The sequence below is a fragment of the Chroicocephalus ridibundus genome, chromosome 1 (assembly GCF_963924245.1).
Source record: "Chroicocephalus ridibundus chromosome 1, bChrRid1.1, whole genome shotgun sequence".
Lineage (NCBI taxonomy): Eukaryota > Metazoa > Chordata > Aves > Charadriiformes > Laridae > Chroicocephalus > Chroicocephalus ridibundus.
In genome coordinates this window covers 97,399,693-97,415,985 of record NC_086284.1, presented here as the reverse complement: position 1 = coordinate 97,415,985, position 16,293 = coordinate 97,399,693, and the positions used below count along the sequence as shown (strand labels likewise).

At 45.2% G+C, this 16,293-nt stretch overlaps 1 protein-coding gene across 6 annotated transcripts in view; it reads left to right on the top strand.

Moving 5' to 3' along the window:
- The first annotated feature begins 420 nt into the window (after positions 1-420).
- The window catches only part of NDP (norrin cystine knot growth factor NDP), a 41,126-nt gene continuing 25,253 nt past the window's right edge, over positions 421-16,293 (top strand). For 2 of the 6 annotated variants that reach the window (XM_063344312.1, XM_063344279.1), the window contains exon 1: positions 13,739-13,994. The gene's annotated coding sequence lies outside the window, so the exon portion shown is untranslated. Of the gene's footprint in view, positions 521-13,738; positions 13,995-14,088; positions 15,072-16,293 lie in introns of those variants that run through there. The other 4 variants (XM_063344305.1, XM_063344296.1, XM_063344288.1 and 1 more) reach the window with 3 other exon arrangements.

Sequence of the window (16,293 nt, the reverse complement as noted above, 5' to 3'; positions counted from 1 at the left end):
GAATACCCCAAGTCATTGCAATTAATATGTCTTTGGTCTGTCCCTGAAAACCACTGCCCTACAGAAGGGTTTAGAAAGGAGTGGAAGTGCAGGATCCTGATGCCCTGGGTGCCATAAAGGGTTGTATCTGGCTCAACACACCACAGTGGCTGCAAAGAGGCACTGGGACTGGCCTGTCCCTGCCAACGCAGCCCCACAACCCAAGCCTCTTTCACCAATTTTCTCTGGCACCAGCCGCTTTTTCTTCTCTGCCCCTTTTATAAGGTGGCCTCTGCCCATCTAGAAACTGCTAATGAACAGCAGGATTTTGGTTTGCTTTTAGGACCTACCACCAGTTGGATGGCAACTCTAGAGCATCAGAGGGACTTGGACATGGACTGATGTGTGTTAGTGAGCACTACAGCTTTTCTCTCCAGACGATGCTCCTGCCCGTTCCTGTGCATCTGGGCGCGGTGATGGCGTACTGCTGCTGATGGAGCTTTACCAGCTGAAGATCTGCAAGTGAATTAGCTTCTGACTGGTGGGTTTAGTTCATATTTTTAGATTTCTGTCCCTTTGTACACATGGGAATTACCAGACACATTTATCAGATGTTTTGGATCTTTGTATTTTTGATTTGGTAGCATTATGTTGCCTTGTTGACTTCAGATAATCTTTTCATTTAAGGCCGTATAAATGAAATCACTGCACAGCTCCTGGGAGGAGTGGTTTATTTGGAAGAGAAACTCTCTTGTTAGCTCTCTGTCATAAATTAGATATATTTGTGTCTGCCACAAAACAGTTACAATTTTTTTTTTACTTCTTGTTCTTTTCTGTGATGCTCCTCTGTCAGACAAGATGGTAATGTAGATAAATTAAATTTTACATAGTCTTCCAAACTTCATAGCAGGTGGTGCTCTGTTTTACTACACCATAGATGGAATACTTTGGGATCAAAGCATGTCTCCCTGCACAGGAGGATGCCAACAAACTCTTTCATGACAAGGTGATATATGATTTCAGCGTTTTAGCAAGGCGGCTGCCTTCACCTGGAAAATCAGAACTGGCAATGGTAATTAAAGAAACTGCTTATATAGAGACATCAATGCTTGAGTGTTATGAGCAGTTTGAGACTGCTGTGCTGAACAAAGGTGTTCTTCAATTAGTTACAAACTGGACAGCTAGAGCTGGCCTCTCGAGCTGTGTAGACTAGGGTATTGAAATAAATGGATTTGATTTACAACTACAGAGAATCTGAATTGTAATTTCACTATTATAAAACTCCGGAAGAGATCATTTCTGTTTTCTAACAGCATCATTTTCCCCAGGAAAGTGCAGAATAAATGCAAATGAAATGTTCTGTGAAAATGTAACGATCTCAGAAGAAAACCACAACCTAAATCCCCAGACAAACAAAATCAACAAACCGTGATATTGCTTTTCTTTATCAGAAGGCTTGATTTTAAAAGTTTTGAGAAGTTCTGTTCTGAAGAAGCAAAACCATTTCATTTGGACTTCATCATTTGATTCCCTTAGTTCAGTAAACTGTTGTGCCACCCTGTGCCGTGCTATAACATATCTTACCACAGCAATCATAAAACCCTAAGCGTGGCTGCACTGCTCCAGGCAGAGGTCCACCCAGCCAGCATCCCATCTCCAACAGTGGCCAGCAGCGAATGGTGGTGGTGAGGAGCAGCCAAGCTCGTGGTGCAGACTGTTCCTGGGAGCAGCCTCGCGGTGTGGAGCCCTCCGTAGCCGGGGCTGGTGTCCGTGCTGCCCTGCCATGGCGGTGAAGCACTCCTGCCCAAGGGCTCTGGCACCACAGAACTGTCTGAGTAGATTGTCACTGTGACTTTTCACTCCCGTGGGAGATCTGGAGGCTGCAATTCACCCCCGGTGTCAAGAGGGGAGAGATTTCGATGTGCTGGATGGGTATTTCTCCTGCGATGTTATCTAACCATGCGGTAAGCAGCTTTAGAAGACATAGTACCAAAAATGCCAGTCTTGTCTACGCTACAGCTCCTGGTCATCCAGATAGTTGAATGAGCTTGACTGACTTCCCTACACGCATGAGCTTGCATGACTATTTGCAGATGACAAATCCAGGGACAGGCAGCTGAGGCTGCACGGGTAGCGCAGTGGTGGTGACAGAGGCTGCGGTGCAGGAATTGCGTGCACAGCCCACAGGGCTTTCATTGCACCAACAGTCTGTGCTCTGGCTGCCGCATCTATATCAAATTGTGTTGGACACAGTTCAGCATCACTAAAACGATCAGTCTTGCTGGTTATAAGCGTATTTCTAATTTGATATCTGATTTTGAAGGTCTTCTGTTTTGAGCCGGAACAACACCAGAAAAAGAACAAAAAGGCAACAATTCCTACAGACCGACCATCTCTTTTCTGTGTTGAACAGCAGTACAATAAACTGCAAGTACCATCTCCCCAAACTCCAGAGGACTTTTAGAAAGCCTAGAGCACAGTCATGATTCCAAACAAGTTTCCTGTTTCTTTCCTACCAGGTTAAACAATAAATGTAGCAAGGAGGAATCAACAGCAGAGAAGATAATGCCATATAGGCAATGTCCTGATTAGCGGTGCTTGCTGAGCCTCGGAAGAGCCTTTCAGTGTTGAGTGGCGATGCTGGCTTTGCCTGAGATGCCTGCACCAGTGCTGTTAGTAGGCAGCAAACCCACTGGCTGCCCTGAGCTCTGGAGCTCAGCCCCAGCCCACTGCAATGGGACAAACTGGCTAGGGGCTTACAAGGATGGCTGGTTGTGTTTCCAAACCTGTACCTCATGGTCTGCCTCATCCTCATGAGGCTGTGCCCTTGTCAGATATTCTTACATCAGGTAAAATGTCTGTGGCAAAACCCAAATCTTTCCACCTATTTTCCAAGGGTTTTCACTTAATATATCTGTGTCCCAGCCCCAAGGCCATGGGCTCACCGCAACATCAGTAAGTCCTATTTCCTTCTCTGTGAGGTTTGCCTTGGAGGCAGCCAACTGGGGCGGCCCAGAAGAGAGGCAAGGAGAGGGCTAACACTTAGGCAGCGTGGACCAGCAGGGAACACCACCTGAGCTTCCTACATCAGCCTCTTCTCGTTAGCAACATGCCCAGATCCTTACTGCCCTTCTTGTGTCCTTGAACCTTGAAAGTCTTCTTTTAGGAATGAAAATTTTGTCTTTAATGCTTGCTAGGGAGTGGAAAAAACTGGTGCCTTCATCCTATCCAACAGCTTGAACTGCTATCTTTGGCAATCGGAGGCTGCACTCTATGTGATGGCATCCAGACCTGCTTTCTCCTTTGCTCTCAGAGACATTAAGAGGCACGCTGCGCATGGTACACAAAATGCTGATCTCCAGGCATGGCAATCACTCGTCCTTTGCTTGGAGGTGTCTGTGAGAAATTGAATTTTAAGCTTACTCTCACAGTGGTGCAGGGTCAAAGATTCTTTAAAGGTTTCTTCCTCTTTCACAAAGTCTTTATTAAAACTTACACACCGCGAGCACCAGCCAGAGCTGCCCACGAGCCTTGTCAGGTTGCTGGTGCTGCAGGTGGGTTCCCCATACAGGTCACCATGCCAAGGACACTTTGCATCCTTTCCTTGTGTGTTGGGAGAGATGTAACAGTAATGATTTCAGCCATACCAGGATCTGCCTGCACCCTCGCTCTGTTGTCTTCCCTGACAGGAATGTGATTTCTGTTGCACAGAGTTGCAATCTTTCTTGGCTTTGCTGCAGCCCTGGGAGGCTGAGCCATTTCCTGAGCTCAGAGCTGTTGATTTTCTTCCCTTCAGACAACAAGATTATGTCCAGGAAGATTTATGCAGTCAAAAGGTGGCTTTTCTTGAGAGGTTTCTTTCCCTGAGAAACACCTCCAGTTCTGATCGCTGCCCCAATGGCAGTGAGGTGAGGACATCTTGGAAATGAGGATGCTGAATGCACACTTTGTTCAATATCAGCTTCTACCCAAGAGCACTGCCTGGTCTGTCAGGTGTACTGTGTGGTATCAACCATCTCCTAAAAGCCAGCCCCCTCTGGGAGAAAAGGAATATGTGGTCTGATCATGTACTGACTTCATTTTCCTTGTTTAGTACACGACATTTCCTCCTGTGGATGGATGTGGAGTCCCTCCAGGGCTGAGCATCTCCCTGGACCGCTGATTCCCAGGGCAGTGTGCTTGCAGCCCTCACTCCGGGCTGGGGGTGAGAGGCTCCAGCCACCCCCTTGGAGCGGGGATGGGGAGGGTGAGATGCTTTTGTGCCCTGTTCTGCAGTTTGCAGAGACCATCTCTACTCCCTGGAGACCCTCGACTTTTTCCGCTGTTGTTCTGACTCCAGTGCATTCACCCTTGGGGCGAGATCAAGGATGTGACATTTTAAAAATCCCTGACACTATTATGAACTCTCTTTCATTTGCACATGCCTTTATCTCCTTCAGTGGGGAATAGCCCTTCTGAACCCTTTCTTTTCTTACCTTATGCTGCCTGTAGCTTTTCTCTCAGTGCTCGTAACCCTGTCAGACACGTTATCAGCTTGTGCAGCTCTGTCCAGCCAAAAATTGGTTATTGCCATTTGCCTATGGGCTAGTTGTCCTTTTATGTTGTGCCACAGCATTTTTCATGGCTCCTGTGAATAAGCCCCTTCCCTCTAATGGTGCTGTCACCATCCTCCTCACCCATGCTGTGCACCACAGGTTCATGTTGATTCTTTCTCAGACAATGTAATCTGTTGCGATTCTTGCATCTTTTCCCAAATGCTGGGCATAGATGCGGCTTGCCAAGGCACGTGCATCATATGTGGTCTTTTAGTGTCTCCCAGCACAGTAGACTCGGCTTGCCCTTCCATTTCAGCACTCTTTCCAGAGTCTCTGCCTGTCCTTTCATCAGCCTTGGGCTGTTCTGGTTGAATTCCTTCTCTTGGCAAATCCTAATTCCTTTCTCTAGAGTTAATTCTGCTTCCTGCAGTTGCCTCCAGGCTCTGCCCCAGGCAGCAAGGGAGGCTCTTGCCAGGGTTCCTGGAGCTCCTGAAGCTGTAGCTTTGGCTCTGCTACGTGAGGGCAAACTTTCCTTCTTGTATCCTCTATTTGAAAACGTCTTATTTATCATTTTAGCTTTTAGATGAAGCACAGGACTCACATTTCTATAATCATAGAATCATAGAATCATAGAATCTTCATGGTTGGAAGGGACCTTTGAGATCATCGAGTCCAACCATACACACACAAAAAAACCCCCCTACAATCTCTGCCACTAGAGCATGCCCTGAAGTGCCAAATCTACACATTGCTTAAATACCTAGGGATGGTGACTCAACCACCTCCCTGGGCAGGCTGTTCCAGCTCCTGACCACTCTTTCAGTAAAGTAATTCTTCCTAATATCTAATCTAAACCTCCCCTGCCGCAACTTCAGACCATTTCCTCTGGTCCTGTCATTATTCACCTGGGAGAAGAGGCCAACACCCACCTCTCTCCAACCTCCTTTCAGGTAGTTGTAGAGGGCAATGAGGTCTCCCCTCAGCCTCCTCCAGACTAAACATGCCCAGCTCCCTCAGCCTCTCCTCATATAATAATGGCTTCTTTGCCTGGCAGAACTGAAGATTATTTGGAAACACCAAGGAATGGACCTTTCTCCTGCCTCTCCTGCCTCTTGCTGGTAACCTCTCTTACCCTTACTGTGCTCACTCTCAGTACACCACAGTTCATACCCTCTTCTGGTGCCCTCTCCAGCTCCAGCATGCTTCAGCTCTGTCAGGTCTTTTCCCACCGCTGTTTTCACACAAAGAATGTTTTCTTAGCTTGTTTTGCTCCCGAGGCTGTGCACTGCTGTCCTTGCTACCCAAAAATGTCCCTCTGTGGTCTTGCTCATCACAGCCCAAGCTGGGGCTCAGGAGGACAGTGAACCCCTTGGCTTTCCGTGACCTGTCACCCCTCTGTGCCCTGAGTATCCCCCTGCAGTCAGCAGGCCCCCAGGAGATTGACCAGCTGCGGAGAATGGTTGGTTTCTCTTATGGGGTCCTTGGTCATGCACCGCGTAGGGCCTGCAGAGCATCTCTCCTTGTAAAGAGGAATCCAAATCACTCCTTTCTAAAGGTAGTAATCAGGCAGTGGTTTAATAAGGTGCTTGAAGTTATAACCGTATGAGTCTTTACTCTCTTTCTGTACCTGAAGTCTGCCTCTGATTTACACTTCCAGTTTGAGGTATATTCTATATCAGAAAGATGTTCTTGCTTTTATTTAAAAAAAAAAAATCATAAAAAGTTGCATAAGATGCCAAAACTTCACTCACACCAAAATCCATAACAAGATCTATTTAATTCTTATTCTAGGCTTATAGTATGGTGGAATAATTAAGTTCATATGTTCATTTGGACTGAATAAGCTGCAGTACTCTAAGGAGGTTCAGTGTGGAGACCAGAAGGCAGAGCATCCAGCTGTCAAGGACCAGGCAGCGGTGGCATCAAATCTGCACCCAGTGCAAGGTCACGGGTTGCACCAAAAGCCACAGAGCATTGCTGGCTCTAATTAGGTGAGGATCTGGCCCCTGGGCTGTCTCCTTCTACAGTCCAAATTGCAGCAAGCTGCCTTCTGCAACTTTGGCATCTGCCAGGATAGGCATAGATTGCATTGAAGCCGGGGTCCGCACGCAGCTGTGTACGGACATGTCCTTGTGGCTCTGCTCCCACCAACTGCTGGGGCTCCAGGGGTTCATCTGAGTTCAAAGGGACTTGTGTGCACGCATACAACTAGAGACTAGCACGGATTTCGGTGCAATTAGAAAGCTGCCCACAGGGAGTGCCAAAAAAGGACTTGTTCCTGGCCCTGTTTAGTAGGTGGGAGTCTTGACTGGGGACATTTGTGAAGCTGGGATTTCAGTGAATTGGCCAAAATGACCATATGTCTGAAGAGCTACCTGCAAAGAGGTACTAAAATGCACAGGTTTTGCAGCTGAGGGCGCAGTCTGAGCATCCGACCATTCCACCGGAATGACTTTTGTCCTAATAATAACTTAAATGGTTTCCTAAACATTAACTTGAACTTGCTCAAGGGAATGGCCTTTCTTTGCTTATAATAATTTCACATGAAGTGCAGCATGCACATTGGAGGGTAACTGGAGTTAATGTCAATTATGAATCACCAATTTCCTGCTCTGAATAGCATTTCTTCTCAGCAACTTCACATACGGCAAGCTGCCCTGCAGTTTTAACCCAAATTAGCTGAGACTGACTTTCATTTAATGTTTCCTTTTTAAACATGAGGTCTTGCACAGGGAGTGGCCACACAAACCTGGGTGGTAGAAAAATTAATTGGCTTTAATTTCTCATGGTAAACAGCATCGAAAAACATCTCCTCCGCTTTGCTTATTGCATTTTTACTGCAAGAAAATCACGTCATGTGGGTATTGGCAGGAGACTGCAGCAAAATAAGGTTGCCATTATTAGTATCTGCCTGTATCTTGCCAGGTCATTTTTGCTGCTCTAAGTGGATTTATGGGAAGTTTTTTGTCATTATGGAAAAGTTGTTCAAATCACAGTCCTAATCTGATATTATACTGAGGAAGGCAACGATGCCCTTCTCAATGAAGTGGAGATACTACTGCCACCTTAGTGTTTTCTCTCTCTCCTGCAATCCCTCCTAGAAATGAAGCCACAGTTTGACCCTTAGCAATAAAAAAGCTACAAGGAGGCCCTGAGGATCTGACCCTTGCTGAGGGAAATTACTTTGAACCACATTTAGAAACATTAACCCCCAGTTTGTACTCAGGCAAAACTGCCATTTGTGCCATTGGATGCTGTTCAGGACTTTCTGGCAAACTCTGACCTCCTGAGGAACAAGGAGGGCAGGAAACCGTAGAAATGTTACTGTTTGTGGTTTGGGATGGTGGGGTAGAGAGATCAATTTTGGTGCCTAAAGTGGACCATATACCACCCACATGGGGAGGAAGAGATGCAAATGCTGGAAGGGCATGAGAGAAATTGCCAGAGACACCACATGTAAGCTCTACCCCAAGGTCCTAAGTTCCAGATTGAAAGCCGGGGGGGCATGATTATAACTCCTTCCTACAAGAGTCTGGGGTTAATGCAGCCTGCTTTTAGATGTGGTTTTGGAATCCTGTAGGACGGATCATAACTGTTCTTTGATACTTGGATAAGCATTTGACAGACTACAAGTCTTCACAGAGAAACTCTCTCTGCCTCTATTAGATGGAAGAAATACACTGCAAATTGCACACTGGACATCAAGTGTCATTATCCTACGCTGTTTGACACAAAAGTTTCCCTGCAGCCTTGGCAAAAAAAGCAAGATATTTAGCATTGACCTATGTGCAACTATAGATATCTGGTATGTTATGTATCTGCCGCATATGCTTATGAAATAATTTGAAACAAACTTAAAGGTGGAATTCATCTGCCCTAACCAAGGCATCTAACAGCTGGATGACTAAATCTGAACCAGGCACTCTTGGCTCCCTTTGTTATTAATAGAGATAAAAAGATACTGCCAAAAGGCAATTCCACCTGGTCCTATCATCATCAAGCAAACAGCCCTTCAGGCAGTACCTACTTGTGGTTTCTGCTGACAATAGGAGGACCCAAGCTGGGACTGAGGTATCTGACTTAAGGAAAGGCGGATAAATCTTACAAGTGTCTGCAGAACTGTTGATCCATATTGCTGACATTCACAGATACAAGGTAGGCTTCTTTCTCCATTAAATATAAAGAAGTAGCAAAGGAGACCAGAGAGGTGTAGCCAGTCACTCCAAAGGTGGTGGAGACAGAGATTATGGTGGCCGCAGTCTCTGCTAGGAGAAAAAGACTGTGCCTTCCAGCAGTCCGAAGGTAGAAAAAAGACTTTACTCTCTAATTTATGATTTTCTCATAGGATTGAGTTGCCTTTTTGTCTGTCTGCCCTGATGTTAGACTCTCCCATTGACATTTCAACCAGCTGTCCAATTTCAACCAGTTTTAACAGCAAAGCAAAGGTCTCCAAGAAAACAAAAGTTTCTAGACAAGTTCTTGGACATGTAAGGCACTGTGGTGCTTCGGCAGGAGTGTTGCATCCTATTCCTGTCCTGCAGAAGGAAACTGAAGCACCCACTGTTTGGCAGTCTGAGGAGGCGAGGGGCCACAGAGTGCTGGATGATGAGAATGTGATTGCTAGCCATGGAGGGCACGCTGCCCCTTGCTCAGCCAACAGTCTTGTAGGGGCTTTAAAAGCAGTTGAAAATTTTGTGTGAGGGAGCAAAGGCAAGGTGAAGCCTTATACATCACCAGGAGATGCAGGGGTCAGGGAGCTGAAGGTAACGTAGAGGCAAAACCTGAGTGGGTAACCATGAGGGAAATGGGCATAAAATGTGTAGGAATGCAGGCTTCTTCACATGTCCTACACAACCTGCTCATCACGGCTCTGTGGTGAGCGCGGGGGAGCCTGGGTGTGACTAATGGCAGGCAGCGACTTTTTGTTAGGAGGGCAGAGCAGAGGCTTTGTGCAGGGGGATCACTCATGCTGGCCTTCCCCCTCCTGACAGCCGCCTGCCTCTTTCACACAGACCTCTTCAAGCCACTGTTCATCCAAGATCTCTCCCTGATGTACTGTTTTCCTTCTCAGACTCTTGATCTTGTCTTTTTTAAGCACCGATACTCCAACATCATTTACACCCTGTAGGCAGCACGCCGCAGGGGAGCCCTGTCTGACCGGCTCCTGCTTCTTGCTGAAGGAGCCAGCGGGACACCAATTTACGGTCCTGCCGTGACCACATTTTCAAGTCAAACTAAAGTCTGAGTATAGTCCGCGGGCAATATGTCTTTCTGACTTCTGTGATAAAATGAATAAGCGAACAGTTCAGATCTGATTTTTACAGTCTTCTCCATAGCAGCCTTATTCTCTAGGTGAAGGGAGCCTTGCTGTTATAATGGCATATGTGTAAGGCACTGAATCAACTTTTCCAGATACCGTGTCATAACAACACACATTCATGGATGCATTTAAACACTGAAAGAAGAGGCCCATTTAGGTTATGCATTTAGGTATTTAAATATCCTTGAAAAATGAATCTGAGGGAATGCACAACAGGGTGACAGAAGAGATGAGAAACATTGAGTGCCTGAACAGGCTTTTGTGCCACTTGGTTCTACGCTGATGTATGTGGGTATGTAATTCTATTTATTGAGAATATAATTTACCTAATACTTATTTTGATTATTAAAATGATAGAAAAGACTTCCTATAAAAAACTTCCTATAAAAGTTCTGGGTACCTCTCCTCTGCACAAAGTATATATTCATTATATAAGTATTATGTTGCTTGTTACTGTAGACTATCATTGCAATACTTCCACTTCCTCCTACATTCCCAACTACGAAAGGAATACTGATAGCCAAGCCCCAAATATAAACCACCCTTTACCAATTCAATAGTGGAACAAAGCATCGTCCTTCCCTGGACCACATTCCTATACATCGTACTCCCTCTAACTGCTCGCAGCAATAGTGCTCGTGTTTATGTCTGTGCGTGAGTATATAACTACACTTAAAAATGGTCCGTGCATATGTACTCCAGTCATGGTCTTCGCAGACACCACCAGCACAGATACCAAGTAGTGCCTCTTCTGGCAGTACATTTGATGATATGGAGGCCTGTTGTCCACCATCTCAGAACGTAAAAGTTGCCCGGGGAAGACTACAAAATGGCAGCACTGGACAATCCTTCAGATGGAAACGAAAACCCGATTTTCCTGCAAAATTCTGAATGCATTTCACAACGTGCACACGATGGAGAGGTGAAATCCTGGACCTTTGAGGAAGCAACACAGTGTTTGATGGTGACGAAAGGGCAAACAATTTCAGTCCCACTGAATTGCAGGTAATGGTAGTACAATGCTTTTTTCCGAGGACAAACATGAGTCTTGTCAGTCATATGGTGGTGGAATAAGGAAACCTGTGAATTAGGGTTGCAGGTCTGCAACACATTTCATGAAGATGGAACGAGGGAGGCTGGCAGAACTCCAGGCAGAGGTGGATCTCCATCTCTTCAAAATTACAGCCTTAGTCCTTGAGGGAGGGATTTATCTCACCTGGTTTTATCTATTTAAAAAAACAGATATTTAGTCCAACTGAGTCAGCAGAATACCTTTGATTGTTCACAGAGAGAAAAACTGTTATTGATGCCGACCTGAAACTGTCTTGAACTGAAAGTAATTTGGGATGGAGACTCTTCATTTGCTGCTGGGAGAGCCTAAACTTGGTGTTCAGGCAACTACCATGAAGTGAGATAAACTCCCTCTGAAGGGAACACAGCTTAGAACTGATGGAAGCAGGATACCTGAGATCTTCTGGAAATCTTATCTAATATCTGGGGTCAACTCAGATGTCTAATCATCTTTGAAAACTGAGCTCTGGGCTCCTGTGCTTTCCGCTTTTATTTGTTTCTTTAAAATGACTGCTTTTATGGGTGGGATTAAGTGACAGTTCTTAAGAGAGGCTGAAGATTTATGAACAGCTATGAGAAAGTTATGGGCCGTAGTGTTCTTGAGGTGGGGGAGGCTGCATTTGATACTTCTACTTTTGTGGTTGTGATCATGTGTAAGTTCATTCAGAAGGCCACAAATGAGAGTGTCTGTTTATAAGTCACCAGCCTGTGAGGTCAATTACCTGCCGATTAACTCACACTTACTGCCAACACAGTCTTTAAGCTAAAGATCAAAAATTGAAAGCCCCTTCCAATTTTTGAAAAGTTTCTAGTCCGATATCCGCAGATTTTTCTGTATTAGGAATTTGTAGTGGTGGCAGCAAATCGCTGAGCACTACTTCTCAAAAATACCACTGTTTGAGCTATTATTGATAATTGTTAAGTACTTAAAGTATGCTTAGCACCAAATGAATTATTAATACAGATATTGTTGCCTCTAGATGATGCAAAGATAAGAAACCTAAGCTGCACCAGTAAAAAACTTAAGCATCATTTTCAGTAAGGACCATGAGTAGGATATATACTGTCTCCTGGAGGATGTGATCCAGGAGCTACTTAGACAGGCCTTTGTCTTGCACATGGCAGGTCCTTAATGCAAGCAACTGGAGCAAGTGAGCCACATTCTTGCCCATGGAGAAAGCGAGAGACAATCTGGCAGCGTAATGACCAAAGGGCCAATAGCCTTAATTTTAAAAGAGGGTGTTGGCTAAATTAAAACACATCGCTATGTGCAGTCTATCTGTTTAAGTTAAGCGTAGTACCGGAGCATCGGTGACGTTTCAGCCCACAGCTATGGCGAGGCAAAGATGCTGGTGAGCTCTGCCGTCATCCACCCTGGGCGACTGCGGAGGTGTCTGCGAGGGAGGCACAGAGAGCTGGTACACATGTGGTTGGTGAGAGAGACCCGGGGCTGACTTAAAAGGCAAAACACTGTATGTAATGTAAACACTGAATATGAGGGGAAAAAACGTGCAGCAAAACTCACATCCTGAGGATCTTGGTCCTAAGTGGGTCATTTGTTTATCCCACCAGCCAAAACCTGTCTCTGCAGCAAAGCAAGCCAAAGAATGTCTCCTTTATTGTTTCCGTGATGCTTACTCATCTACAAGCCATTCCCCTTTTAGATTATTCTATTTTTAAGGCATAATTTCCATCTGTTCTTTGATCTTATACCACATAAGACATTTAGCTAATAACATCATCCATCAAATACCAACTTTCCTTTAGAGTTCAAACACAATCGACACAAGACCCCGTCCATCTGCTGGCCAGTGCCTCTGAACAGATCCAGCTTGTGAATGGCCAGCTATGTCGCCTATTTTTTAATTAACCGGCTAAGGTCTGTGCTTCCCGTAATGCCGCAGGACGACTAGGGGGCACTCCAAAGGGAAGTGAGACATGCTCCTCTGCGGAAGCGGAGAAAAGGCTTTGGTGCATCCAGAGCTGCGACGTGCTTGTTGTAGTTGGGGTTTTCCAATGGATGGAGTCTGCCTTCAGCCCCTCAGGGAATTAATTGTTGCATAAAAGATGCAATATTTATATAAAAGGTTTGAAGGATAACTGTTTTCAGACTTGGCATTCTTCAGAGGAAGGTGGGTAAAGCAGAAAGATAATGTTTGTTTGAAATCTTAAATAGCTCTGCTTCTGTGGGCAAATTTCTGAGTTCATTTGAGAGAAACTTCAGGATTTCAGGGCAGGTTATCTGCAGCATTGGAATTGCAGATTTGCAGATAAGTATTTATACAGAAAATGCTTGTCTGCTTACCCAACTGGAGAGCCAGGGAATGTCAGATGATTTAGGTGACCAATTGTAGTGAAGCAGCACAGCTTGAATTAAGGATATCTGAGATCAATCACAGTTAAAAAAGATCTAAGAAAAACCTGTCAGAAAAAAAGGAGATTAATGAGTAATCCAGGTAAAAGGTAGTTTTTCTATGGATATTTTCCAAGTACAAACAGATATGCAACATTTTAAATCATTACTTTCAGATCCTTGACTTAGCTCTGTTACCTTGCCTCTCAGTGGTTTGCTTCATCTTGCACACAGTGCATTTTTTTAGGAAGGAATTTGATTCAGGATTTCTATTCCACTGGCTTACATATGCCACAGCGTACGTATCTCCAGATCCGAAACAATAACAACAACAACAACAACAACAAAAAGCGCCTACATTTCCTTCTATTTCCTGGCTTGCCAATAATAAGAAGTCCCTGCAGAGGGGAGCTTGGCTGGTGGTGTTTTGTGATTTCTCAGATAACAAGAGCTTCACATTTCTGTGGAATTCCCATTTGCCAGCGAGCTGCTGCTGCCGCTGCCCTGATTGATATATGACTGCAATGGCACTTTTCCATTTGACATTCCCTCTCTCTCTCTCTCTCTCCCTCTCCCTCTCTCTCTTAAACAACAGCCCTAACTTTTGTGTGTTGCAAATATAAAAGGCAAGCCATGTGACAGAGGGACAGAAGAACAAAAGCATTTGGAAGTAACAGGACCTCTTTTTAGCTCTCCAAAGAGTGTGACGGGAGGAAGGAGCGATGCATTTTTAAAGGTAAGCACACAAATATGAGATTCCTACAGATTTTGAGCATTACATGGACTTAAACCGAGTGCTTAATCTCTTTATCTGACAAACACACGTTCCTCTTGTACCATTTTTTAAATTAAAATGTGTTGATATGGAATCGACGCAGCTCTAGTACCTGCGTCTCCTCCTTCTCCTCGTGTTTTTAACTGTATCTCCTGTCTGAAGGATGCCTGTGCATAGTCAAATAGCTACCCCAGTGTGCTTCTGAGCGACTTGGTTAAACATCTATTCTTGTGAGCGTGCCGGGCTCATGTCTGCAGCTCTGCGCTGGTCCTAGCTGTAATGGTTTTGGAGTGAATGGACGTGCTGGACTCTGCCCTGAATTCATCGAGAGAGCGCCGGTATTGCCAGCACCCTCCTTTGTCCCATTACAATAGGGTTCTATGAACACAGGCAAGCCTGCTAGTTTAAAGCTGGACTGTTTACTTTTATCACTACTTACGCATGCTGTTCCCTTGCCAGTCATCTGCCGGAGTGCTCGGAATAATTTGAAACAACAGGCAATATTTATTTCTAGCTTTGTGTGTCATGCTTCGCAGGAGCACTCTTAATTTGCACATTATTATTTAGCCGAACTTCTGGGAAGCTTTACTATGGACTGGACAGCACTGGTTATGGATTAGGGCAGATTTAATACGCACTCTTGATTGGCTGAAGCCTATGAGGGAAGCCACGGTGTTTGCCTTCGCTGTAACACCCGAGGGGTATATTTAGTAGGTAGCCGACCCCGTCAGCGCAACGCGTAATGCAGCGTGGCTGTGCGGTCGGGAGCTGACACGGGGAGGATGCTGCAGGACCCCAGACCGCCTGCTGAAGGGGAGAGGGAGGCTCTCCTCGTTCCCCGGCAGATCATTTCGCCGTGTGTCAGCCTCAGAGGTGCGAGCGTAACTGTTCTCTGTGTCTTTGGGACAAAAGGAGAGTTTCACTGTACGAGCCCGGTGGTAAAGTGTGAGTGTAGTGTAACTGCGAGGCGCGGGAACGGACGCTGCCCCGAGAGAGCCCGGCTGAGGAAGAAAGCCCCGTCTCCCTACTAGGATTCAGGTGAGTGAATGCATCCCATAAAAGTTCGAATTAACGGGTCCAGTAGCAAAAACCAGATGAACCATGTGAAGAGCGATCTCAGTACTACTGCTGTAGTGTCAGTAAAGCAGGCTCACACAGAGCGTGTGTTGAGGGGGGGTAATTTTCTTATGGCAAACCTGAATTTGCAAGACGGTGTGTGTGGACTGGCTCTTGTGGGACTGTCAGGCAGATTTCTTATCCTGCCCCTCACGTTCATTTAAATTTCTCCCATAGCCTCCCCATAATATATCTTATTTGTTTCTGCCTGGGGCAGATGGCATGACAAGTAACTTGTTAAGGTTTCTGCAGCTCTTCAAAGTTGAAGAAATGTTTCCTATATCGTAAATGTTGCTAACAGTTCCTAAAGCTTTGTAACTGTCCCCGGGGGCTGAGAGGTGAGAACTCTGCGTATTGGAAAAGGACAGGCAAATGATCATTTAAAACCAACAGTGGAGACAAATTTAATTCAAATCAGTTCCTCATTGCAAAGTTGTTTTCTAAGAGAAGCAACCCAGCTGCCTGGTGGGGTCAATAAATGCGGAAGTACTAATCACAGTGCTATTTCTTGTCCCTTCTCAAAAGAACATCTACATTTTAGGACATCTATTTTTTTTTCTTTTGAATTACTAATGATGCTTACGTTTTCTCGGGCTGTGGGACCTTACTCATATCTGTGAGCAGTTATACACATGAATAATTCCCTTGACCTAAATAGAACTATTTGGTGAGTAATTACTTACCAGCTTGAATCAGGGGTTCCCAATGTGGCTTATATATACACTGGCATGTTCTTGCTGGAATAATGAAATCTTATTTGTGATTCTGGTATTATAACTAGATGCTTTAAGGTTTTCCAGTTAAAAGCAAATGTGGAAGGAATAGACATTGCAAGCATACAAAATAATATATGATTTGATTTAGTGAAGGGATATAATTAGAAGCGGCTGCTGATTACTCTAGTTACAAGCTCAGATCTCTACCTGAAGGTGTCCCATGCAGGTTTCCTGGGTCTGTGCAGCACCTGGTTTTGATCAGATGCATGTATGCTGATGATTCCCCCTTGCAGAGCAGGATACTTGTTATGGACAGTCTTGTGCACAGTTTGCAGTAGCAATACCCCAGCTAGCTACCTACGCATGGCTGATCTCCACAAAAGCCATCTGCCCCACTGGAACAATCCCTCACGTGCCATCGAGGCTTG